Source organism: Tasmannia lanceolata, unplaced genomic scaffold (genome assembly GCF_043159265.1).
Source record: "Tasmannia lanceolata isolate RefF3 unplaced genomic scaffold, GAP_Taslan_0.1 ptg000007l, whole genome shotgun sequence".
Classification (NCBI taxonomy): Eukaryota; Viridiplantae; Streptophyta; class Magnoliopsida; order Canellales; family Winteraceae; genus Tasmannia; species Tasmannia lanceolata.
In genome coordinates, this window is record NW_027518684.1 from 7,859,236 (window position 1) to 7,868,628 (window position 9,393).

Genomic DNA, 9,393 nt, shown 5'->3' on the forward strand with positions numbered 1-9,393 from the left:
AGGCTGAGATGGGCCACCCATATATACAAAAAGAAGCAAGAAAGAAACAGGAATGAAGAAAAAACAAAATACAGAGAAAACCCCTCCTCATGGAGGAAGGTGGTTGAACCACATAATAGAACCACCGGAAACACAACGCCTAGCTAGCGCATCCGCCTTATCATTTGCCGATCTTCTAACATGCTAAAAGCTGGTAGTGGACCCCGCAGTTAGGTCCTCAATCTCATCAAAAATGGAAAGAAATCTCCACGGAGGAGCCACCCCACCTTTCAGCCAACGAATCTGTGGACACCCCATTTTGACCGAGCCCTAATTAACATTATTAAGCAAAAACCCTATCAAATCATGGAATTGGAACTCCAAATTGCACCCTAAGCTAGGTTAGGGTCCCACCCGAGTCCCTGCAAAATTTCGTCGAGATCCGAGCACGTTTTTCCAGTGAACAAACCTTGAGCGGCATCGCGGTGTAAATATATAAGGAGGGTGAATTATCCTGGAGCGGTGCAGAGCAAATTTGGAATAAGACGCGACTCGTTTGTGCGCCTATCACAATTTGCGTAATCATGCGCTCATAAATTTTGTGGTGAGCCTATTAAAAATGGTAGTGCTAATATCGGTCAGTGCCCCTCTTTATATAAAAGCAGAAAATAAAATAAAAATAAGAGGAGGAGCTCATTTTCTCATTTTTACAGAAAGAGAGAGAGAGAGAGAGCGAGAGAGAGAGAGAGAGAGAGAGAGAGAGGGAGAGAGAGATTTCTGATCTTCTTCTCCAAGGTGTTTGACCGGAGCTCCGGCCATGTTCCGATCATCTTCCTAGATCATTTACGCTGGAGTTTCTTCAATCCTATCACCTTAAATCTGTGTAAGTTTTTCTAGAAATAGCATTTTTCATTTTTCCCCTTTCATACCTTCTTCTCCGTTCGGATTTGGCTCAGATCTGGCCAAATTCATTACAAATCCGGTGACATTTGCCGGAATCTGGCCATTTTCCAGCTTATACTTTCATCCACCATCGTCTTCAACCTTCCTTAGCCACCATCTTAATTTCACAGCCATCCTATTCTTCTTTATTTCCTTCAAACCCTTGAACTCTCAAACCTTCAAATCCTTATCCATTAGAACCCTAGATCTGTCCCTCTGATAGCATCAAATTTCAGATCTAAATGCCCTTGAGTATCAATTTGTTTGTGATGGGCTAAATTTGCTATTCTCGGTCTAGATTGGAGCATTTCTTCATCGTTCAAACCAGCTCAACTCTGTTAAAATTGAACTTATTTTCTATTGGAGTTGAACATGACCTCTTCCAGATTCCAATAATTTCATTAGCATCTGATCATTTCAGCTGGTTTTAATTTTTGCTATATGCATATCTGGTTGTTCTACACTCAAATCTGCTTGTTGCCTAGATAGATTTGGTTTTAATTTGAGAATTTCTTCTGGATCTTATGATGTGTGACACAAAGCCCTAGATCATTACCTTCTCAAGCAAAGAGATCAGGAGTGTTCATCGGTTCTAAGAAAAGGTGAAGAAAAGGAGTCATTACATTTTCTTCTTCAGCTAGATTGATCAAATCTTCGGCTTCTTCATCGTCTGTAAGTCCAATTAATTTTTCATTTTTTTTTCTTTCTTTTCCTCTATTAAATAAATGTAGATCTAGTTTGTTCATAATAGGATTTGTTTTCTGTTACTTCCTGGGGATTTATGAATCTTCGAATTTGATCGTATTTGAGTAGATCTAGCTATGTCTCTGTAAGATCTTATCATTTCCTTTCGGGATTTATTTAATTTTTATTAAAAAAATTCCATGATTTAAACCTTTTCTGTTATCTCTATTTATTAAATCGTACAGATCTAATATAGCATTCAACGCATCATCAGATTACCTGGTGATCTACATTTAGCTTTCAAGGTGTACGAGACCGTGTGTAAGTACGTGTGTATATATCTGTGAGCCTGTGCTTATGTATGTATGTGTATGTAATGGTAATGTCCATGCCGAGTTCATTTGGTATGTGTTTATCCATAATATGTGTTGTTCTCATGTTTGCTCACATTTTTAATAAAGTTAATACGTGTGTCATATATTCATGATCTCATAGTCTGTTAAGAATGTAGTGGATGTCAGTTGTTTGTAGTCTAAATGTAGATTTTCAATTGGAAAGCTAATCCTTAGCAAGTCCAAGAATGGCATGTTTCTTTTAGCTGGTCTTTCTTATGTTATTTCAGTGATCTGTGGGTTTGTTCCTTAGAGTTTTTCCCTTGGAGACTAACACCCTTAATTGTCATTTATAATAATACTTTTGTGATTCCCCTTCATTTTTCTTGATTAATAGCCTGATGCAACTCTGTAAAAAACTAAATATGTGGTTATCAATTTAACTTTGTTGCAGCTATTACACAACCTGTTTGTATTTCTTTTTCAGAATGACTTCTGAGAAACTCTTGTGGAATGTGATAATGTATGAATGGTTCATAGAATATTAAAATGTGAGTGTTGGACCCATTCATTTCCTTATGAAATTTGTGAGAACTGTTAAGTCTTCTTGATAGCCTTGTGAATATCAAAGGTAATCATATGGAAATCATGTTTAGCTATCTTAAAATAAGAGCATAGAGGTATTGCAATTCATTTAAATAGAGAAGGCTTAATATTCTGTTTTGAAAAGGTTAATTAAGTTTGAACACTAATTTTAAATGAGAAATTCCCATAAAGGAAAGATGGAATATTTGCGTGAAAGTAGCATGAGTAGAGTGACAATCTCCTTCCCTATTCAGTTCATACATTTCAGCAGATATTGGCCTGCAATGTTTTGGCATATCCAGACAGTTCAGGAAAGTACTTCTTCTTGATTTTATATTGAATGATGAACTTATTGTTTTAGATTTCCGGAATCAAATCTGTGTGATTTTCTTTGATCACTACAAAAGTTTTACTAGTTTATGATGCATTTCGAAGGAAGGTTTTGCTTGAATGTGAACTTCTGAGATGTGAATGAGCACATATGAGCTTTGTGTGGAATTCTTGACCAATAATTCATTTCTTTTGCTCAAATGGCTAAGGGGTGGGAGTTTATGCTTTGGTTATTTCAAAATAAATTGCAAGGGCCGATTGTAGGGTCAGTGCTTCATAGGAGAAAATAAGGAGAAGTGGTTGGGATATTTCTGTTGTGGATGAATTTTGGTTTGAACTACAACCTTGCATAAATATATAATCCCCACCTCGTATGAATAAATAATTTTGTCATATGATTCATGATATGGACAATGGTTTGTTCGGGGATTCTTTGTGGTGTTGTCTTTGGTGCATAATGTGTGAGAATGCCTGAAAGGTTGATGATATATTACAATTGAATTGAAGTGTGGACATGATTTTTTTGTGCTGTAATTTTTCCTATATATTCTTCCTGCTTAAAGAAACAGGGCAGCAGTGATACTCTATGAGCATGTAAAATGCTTGTTTAGGTCTCAATTTTTGTTTATGATCTGTTGTTCCTCAAACTGATTCCAGTCACAAAGAATTTTAAGAATATTGAGTTGAATTTGAGGCATAAAATTTCAGTTTCTTATTGGTGATAGATGGTGTGCCATATTACAGCATGTATTGTAACCTGTTAAATTTTGTAATGCTTATTCAAGTGTTGAAATGTTAAGGGTTCTTAGAGTCCATTTTTTTAGCTTAAAGTCAATAGAAAATCTCAATTTCTGAGTTCACCTGTGTTTAATGGTTATGGTCGTATACATAATTTCTCTTATAATATGAATTACTATTTTCTTTCATCAAGATTTGTTGACATGTTGTGCATCAGATGTGTTTATTATATCATAATTATTAATGGGATTGCATTCATTGTCCTATTACCCTTTCATTTAATCCGTGGAATATAATGGCGATGAAGGCGTTAGCCCAAGCCCATTTTCTTAGGGGACTTGCTCAGTCCAAGTAGTGCTCCCCTCTTTATTTAGTAGACTAACACAGTCTTTTTAGATATCTTTTAGATAGAAGAGCCCTTCATTTAGGAGACCATTGTGGTCTCATAATGAGTTACACTAAGAGACATACATTGTCTCGGTAGCCCTATTTTGGTAGGATCATTAGAGAGTCTTTGACTGATTTATCGCTTTGGTAGTGTTATTAGAGAGTCCTTGACTCATTTACTTTCATTTCTAATAGTGCTATTAGAGTCTCTGACTCATTTGCCCCCTTCTTTAGTAGCATTAGTTAGGAGTTTCTCCTTGAAGCTGTTGTCACTCTTCTTTATTAGAAACTAGCATAGTCTCATTAGAGCTTTGCCTCCTGAGATTCTATTAATTCCTTGTCTTTGGCATTAGTTTACCAGGTTTAGGGGTTTCCCCTGTTAGCCCTAGGGTTTGGCCCAGGGTGTTGTTTTGTGTATTCCCTTAGATTTTTTACCAAAAGGGTGAAAATACTTTAAAATCCAAAAACACTTAAAACATTTTAAAAATCCAAAACATCTGAAATTCGAAATCCAAAAATATTGAAAAAGCTTTAAAATCCAAAAACATTAGAATATTTGAAAACTCAAAAACATCATAAATTTAAAACATCAAAAACATTTGAAAACATCAAAAACCTTAAAAAAGTGTAATGTGTTATGTTTTGGAGTAGTTTAGGAAAGTTCGTTTCGAACTACGTTGGCTTAATCCTCTTTCACGAGGTACGTAGTGCAGCTTCAGATCTTCATCCCAAGTCTAACCAGACTTTTGTAAATAGTATCGAAAATCTTCTTTTTGAATAAAACTTTAAAACCTTGTTTTCAAGAAGCTCTTCCTCTAGAGTTAGGGATTTGTCCTAGATAGAGAGTTTTAGAGTTAAGGGTTTGTCCTTGGTGTTTGTTTGTTTGTTATGTGCTTGTTTTAGAGTTAGGGGTTTGTCCTAGAGTTATAGGAACGCCTCCATCCGGTCAGTTGGCGATTCACATCGCCGACTGATGACTAGAATAGGATGGGTTAGTCCGCCCTTTGTTTTTCGTAGGAAACACAACCTAGTTACACATAGGTTGTAGGAACCACCTGCATTAGCTTAGGGCTAACCTGCATTTAGTTAGGGCATATAGGGTGTCCTAAAATTCACAATCCATTAGAATTTAAATAATCACATAAGAAGCTTTAATAACTAGTTCGGTCTATTAGATCGAGTCTAGGATAGAGGTCTAGATGTCTTAGGCATCATAGTTTAGAATAGGTGCGAAGAACTAAGTGACTCTGATTCTTAGGGAGGCAGGGATACGTAAGCTTCTTTGGATGAACATCAGACCATCCGAAGACTCGGGTTAAATCGTTTAGAGTCCTAGGATTTGTTGTTTTGTCATGTTGTGTATTTTGTTGTGTTTTCTTACTTTCCTGTGCAGACCTTATACCTTTAGCTGTAGCATGCATGTGTTTGTTCACCAGAACTTAAACACTCATTGGGCATGACACTCATAACCTAGCTATGCTTAGGTGACACTTCTTTCATTTATTTTGTGTATGCTTATTATTCCATCCCCAAGTCATGCATGATTAGGTAGACATTTTTTTTGGGATATTTGTTCCAATTTCACATGATTTTCGCCCAAAACTCTTCAAGGTTAATAATAAATGGCATAAGGGACCAAGTGCTTGCACTCGGACGAATTTGGGGTGCTCTTCGGACCTTCTCCATTCGTAATCAGGCATGGGCCCATATATATTTCCGGTTATCCATTACACAGAGGATTTATTTTTTGGGTTCCATGGCCTATCCATGGATGGCGACTCTGAGTTTATTTCAAGTACGTTTTGGTTTGAGGATTTATCTTTGGATCAAGAGGTATCTCATTCTTTTTATATCGTCACTCGTGCTATGCTATGAGGGTGGCATCCGTTTCGAGAGTTCCTTGGTAGAGATCTCCTCCACGCGTGGATGATCCAGAGGCCGCTGGGGGCTTGTCCCCCACCTCTCTCTCGGATCGGGGTCCACAGAATCACATTTAATGAATCTCCCTCAACAATTGTCAGATCCATTAACCTTCTATCAATATCCAAAATGCCAAAATGTGCCGCCCGACACACCAATAGATCCATAGTATGCCCACACAACATCCCCCTTATCATTGTGACAAACCCCTCCCACTCCTGGATTGCCGGAACTACCACCATCGAAATTAACCTCATACATGTTTTGAGCAGGGGCTCCCATCTTTGCAAAATAAGATCTCTCCCCTCAACACTAAAGCACACCTCCCTCCATCCTTCCCAAAGATCAAAAGCCGATACAAACCGGAAAGAGGGGAGGCATCTCACCCAAGATATAACCAAGGCGATGATCTTCAAGTCAATCCAATGAGGATTCATGGCTTTCCCCTCAAAGACTCTAGAGTTCCTCTCCTTCCATATAGACCACCACATGGCTAGTAAACAAAAATTCCACAAGGTTTTTCCTTTTTCCTTCCAAGGAACCCCTCCCCAAAGGTGCAATAGCGACGGAATAGATTTAGAAAAAACCCAACAAATCCCAAATCTCATGAAGATGAATCGTCATATGATCCTAGTGAACGAACAATGCATAAACAAATGATCCACATATCCCCATCTTGCAGACATAGTGGGCAATGATAATAAGCCACATACCACGGTTTCTCAGAAAATTAATGGTTTGTATTATATCACGACAAACCGCCCAACCAAAGATACAAACTCTAGGTGGGCAATGAAATTTTCATACCTTTGTCGAACATGAAGGGTTAGAAATTTGCATAATACTTTCATAGAAAGATTTAACCGAGAAAGTCCCAGAAAGTTCCTCAGTCCAAAGTCTTTTATCCTCCCCATTCATTTTAATATAACATCCCTCAAGAAGGGCCCGCAGGCTAGAGACCAATTCCACCTCCCACTCAAAAAATGATCTTCTAAACCCCGGGTTCCACACAAGAACACCCTCATTCAACTCAAAGCAATCGCTAACAAAGGCCTCGCTATTTGAAGCCATATTACACATCCCCACACCACACATCCTGCTAGAATGATATTCTATCACCTCTATACACTCTAAATCTAACCTTTGACTTGAAAAGAAAAGACATTTTTAGAATGTCTCTCCAAACCGACAACCCTTTTTTTGCAAACAAGTCCAAGGATTCCCATCTCCCCATATCGCATCCATACTTACTATTGATGACCTTGACCCACCAACAATCATGCTCCTCCCCAAATCTCCATAACCATTTACCCAAGAGCGCATGATTAAAATCTCTAACTCTCCTTAAACCCAAACCACCCAATTTAATGGGGACACAAACCTCCTCCCATTTGACCAAAGCAATACCTCTCTTATCCTCATTCCCACCCCACAAAAATCTCCTCTGGATCTATTCAATCCTAAGGGAGACACTCACAGGGCATTTAAATAAAGACATGAAGTATATAGGTATATTGGACAATACCGCCTTAACCAGCACAAGCCTACCACCACGAGAAACAAGATTCATTTTTCGTGAACCCAATCTTCTCTTAATCCTCTCAACTATAGGATCCCACAGATCTTTATTCGGTCTACGAACCCCTAACGGAAGGCCCAGATACAAGGAAGGCAACGAGTCCAACTGACCTCCCAGAATCACAGCAATTTCCTGAGCCCTCTCCTTAGGAATATTCAAAGCAAAAATTTTACACTTGTGGAAATTAGATTTTTGGCCCGAAATGAGCTCATAGCATCTCAAATGGCTTTAAAGTTTCTCACTTGCCCAGTCTCCTGCTCACAAAATAATAATGTATCATCAGCAAATTGCAAGTGGGAAACCTCCACCTCCTCCAAGCCGATCCTGAACCCTCTAAAAAGATCAAGGCCACTTCCCATCGCCAGTAACCTACTAAGGATTTCCGCCACAATGACAAACAAGAAAGGGGATAAAGGATCCCCTTGTCTAAGCTCTCTAGACGACTTGAAGAAACCCTTTGGAGATCCATTAATGAGAATAGAAAACCAAGCAAATGACACACAACTCTTCATCCACGAACGCCATAGACATCCGAAACCCATACGCTCAAGAGAGTAATCCAGACATCTCCAATCCACTCTATCATAAGCTGTCTCCATGTCCAACTTACACAGTATGCCTTTCTTACAAAGTTTGCAATACGAGTCAATAGCCTCATTTGCAATCAAGGAGCAATCCAAGATTTGTCTTTTTTCTATGAAAGTACATTGATAATCCGATATGATTGATGGAAGTACCCTCTTTAAGTGTTCCGCTAAAACTTTAGCCAAAACCTTATAAAGGCATCCCACAAGACTGATAGGCCTAAACTCCGCTATCATACTAGCACCTTCCACCATAAGAATTAGAGCTATGAAAGTAGCCCCCGTACCTCTATCCAACTCCATACCGTGATGGAACTCATGAAAAAACACCACAAGGTCGCCCTTGACATATTCCCAACAAGATTGGAAAAATGCCAAACAAAAGCCATCAGGCCCGGGAGCCTTATCTCTACCCAAAGAAAAAGCAGCCCTCTCAATCTCTTCGATCTCGAACGGATCCTCCAATTCCCTACTCTGGTCACATTCTAAATGGTTAAAATCCACACCCTTCAGAATAGGCTTCGATATACCATCTGATGTATATATGGCATTATAAAAGCTCAATATAGCACTCAAAATATCTTCCTTTCCGAAAACGACCTCCCCATCCACCATCAATGAGACAATCCTATTACCCCTTCTAGCACTTGCAATAGCATGAAAGTAAGCAGTATTTTTATCACCTTCCTTCAGCCACTTGACCCTCGACTTTTGCCTCCAGAATATCTCTTCATGTAGAAGAATACTTTTATGTTCTTCCCGAAAAAGCCCCAGCTCCTCCCTAGAAACCATGTTCCCCAATCCCTCTTCCTCTAAAGCGCCTAGATCTACAATCCTACTTTCCAACCAATTCTTTCTGCAAGAGTCAGACACTCTTTTCTCCTTAATCCATTCCTTCAACATCTTCTTAACAAATCTCAATTTTCTCCCTATTCTTACGTCTGCAGGCCCCTCAAAATTTTCAGAGGCCCACCATGTTCCCAACCTTTCTTCCATGTTCGGGTCCTGGAGCCATGCTATCTCAAATCGAAAAGGCGGGGCGCCATAAGATTCTAACCTCGGATCCATAAGAATAGGACAGTGATCCGAAACCGAATGAACCAAGGTTCTTTGTATCACCTCAGGAGCCAAGCTCATCCACAAGGAAGCGGTCAATCCTACTATGACTCTCCCCTCTATTCCACGTGAACCAAGCCCCAGATAATGGAAGGTCGATTAACTCATGCCTAGAAATGAAATCAGCGAACAAGACCATATTTCTATTGGACCTCGTGCAAGCCACCCTTTCACACACAAATATAATTTCATTAAAGTCTCCACCTAGACACCAAGG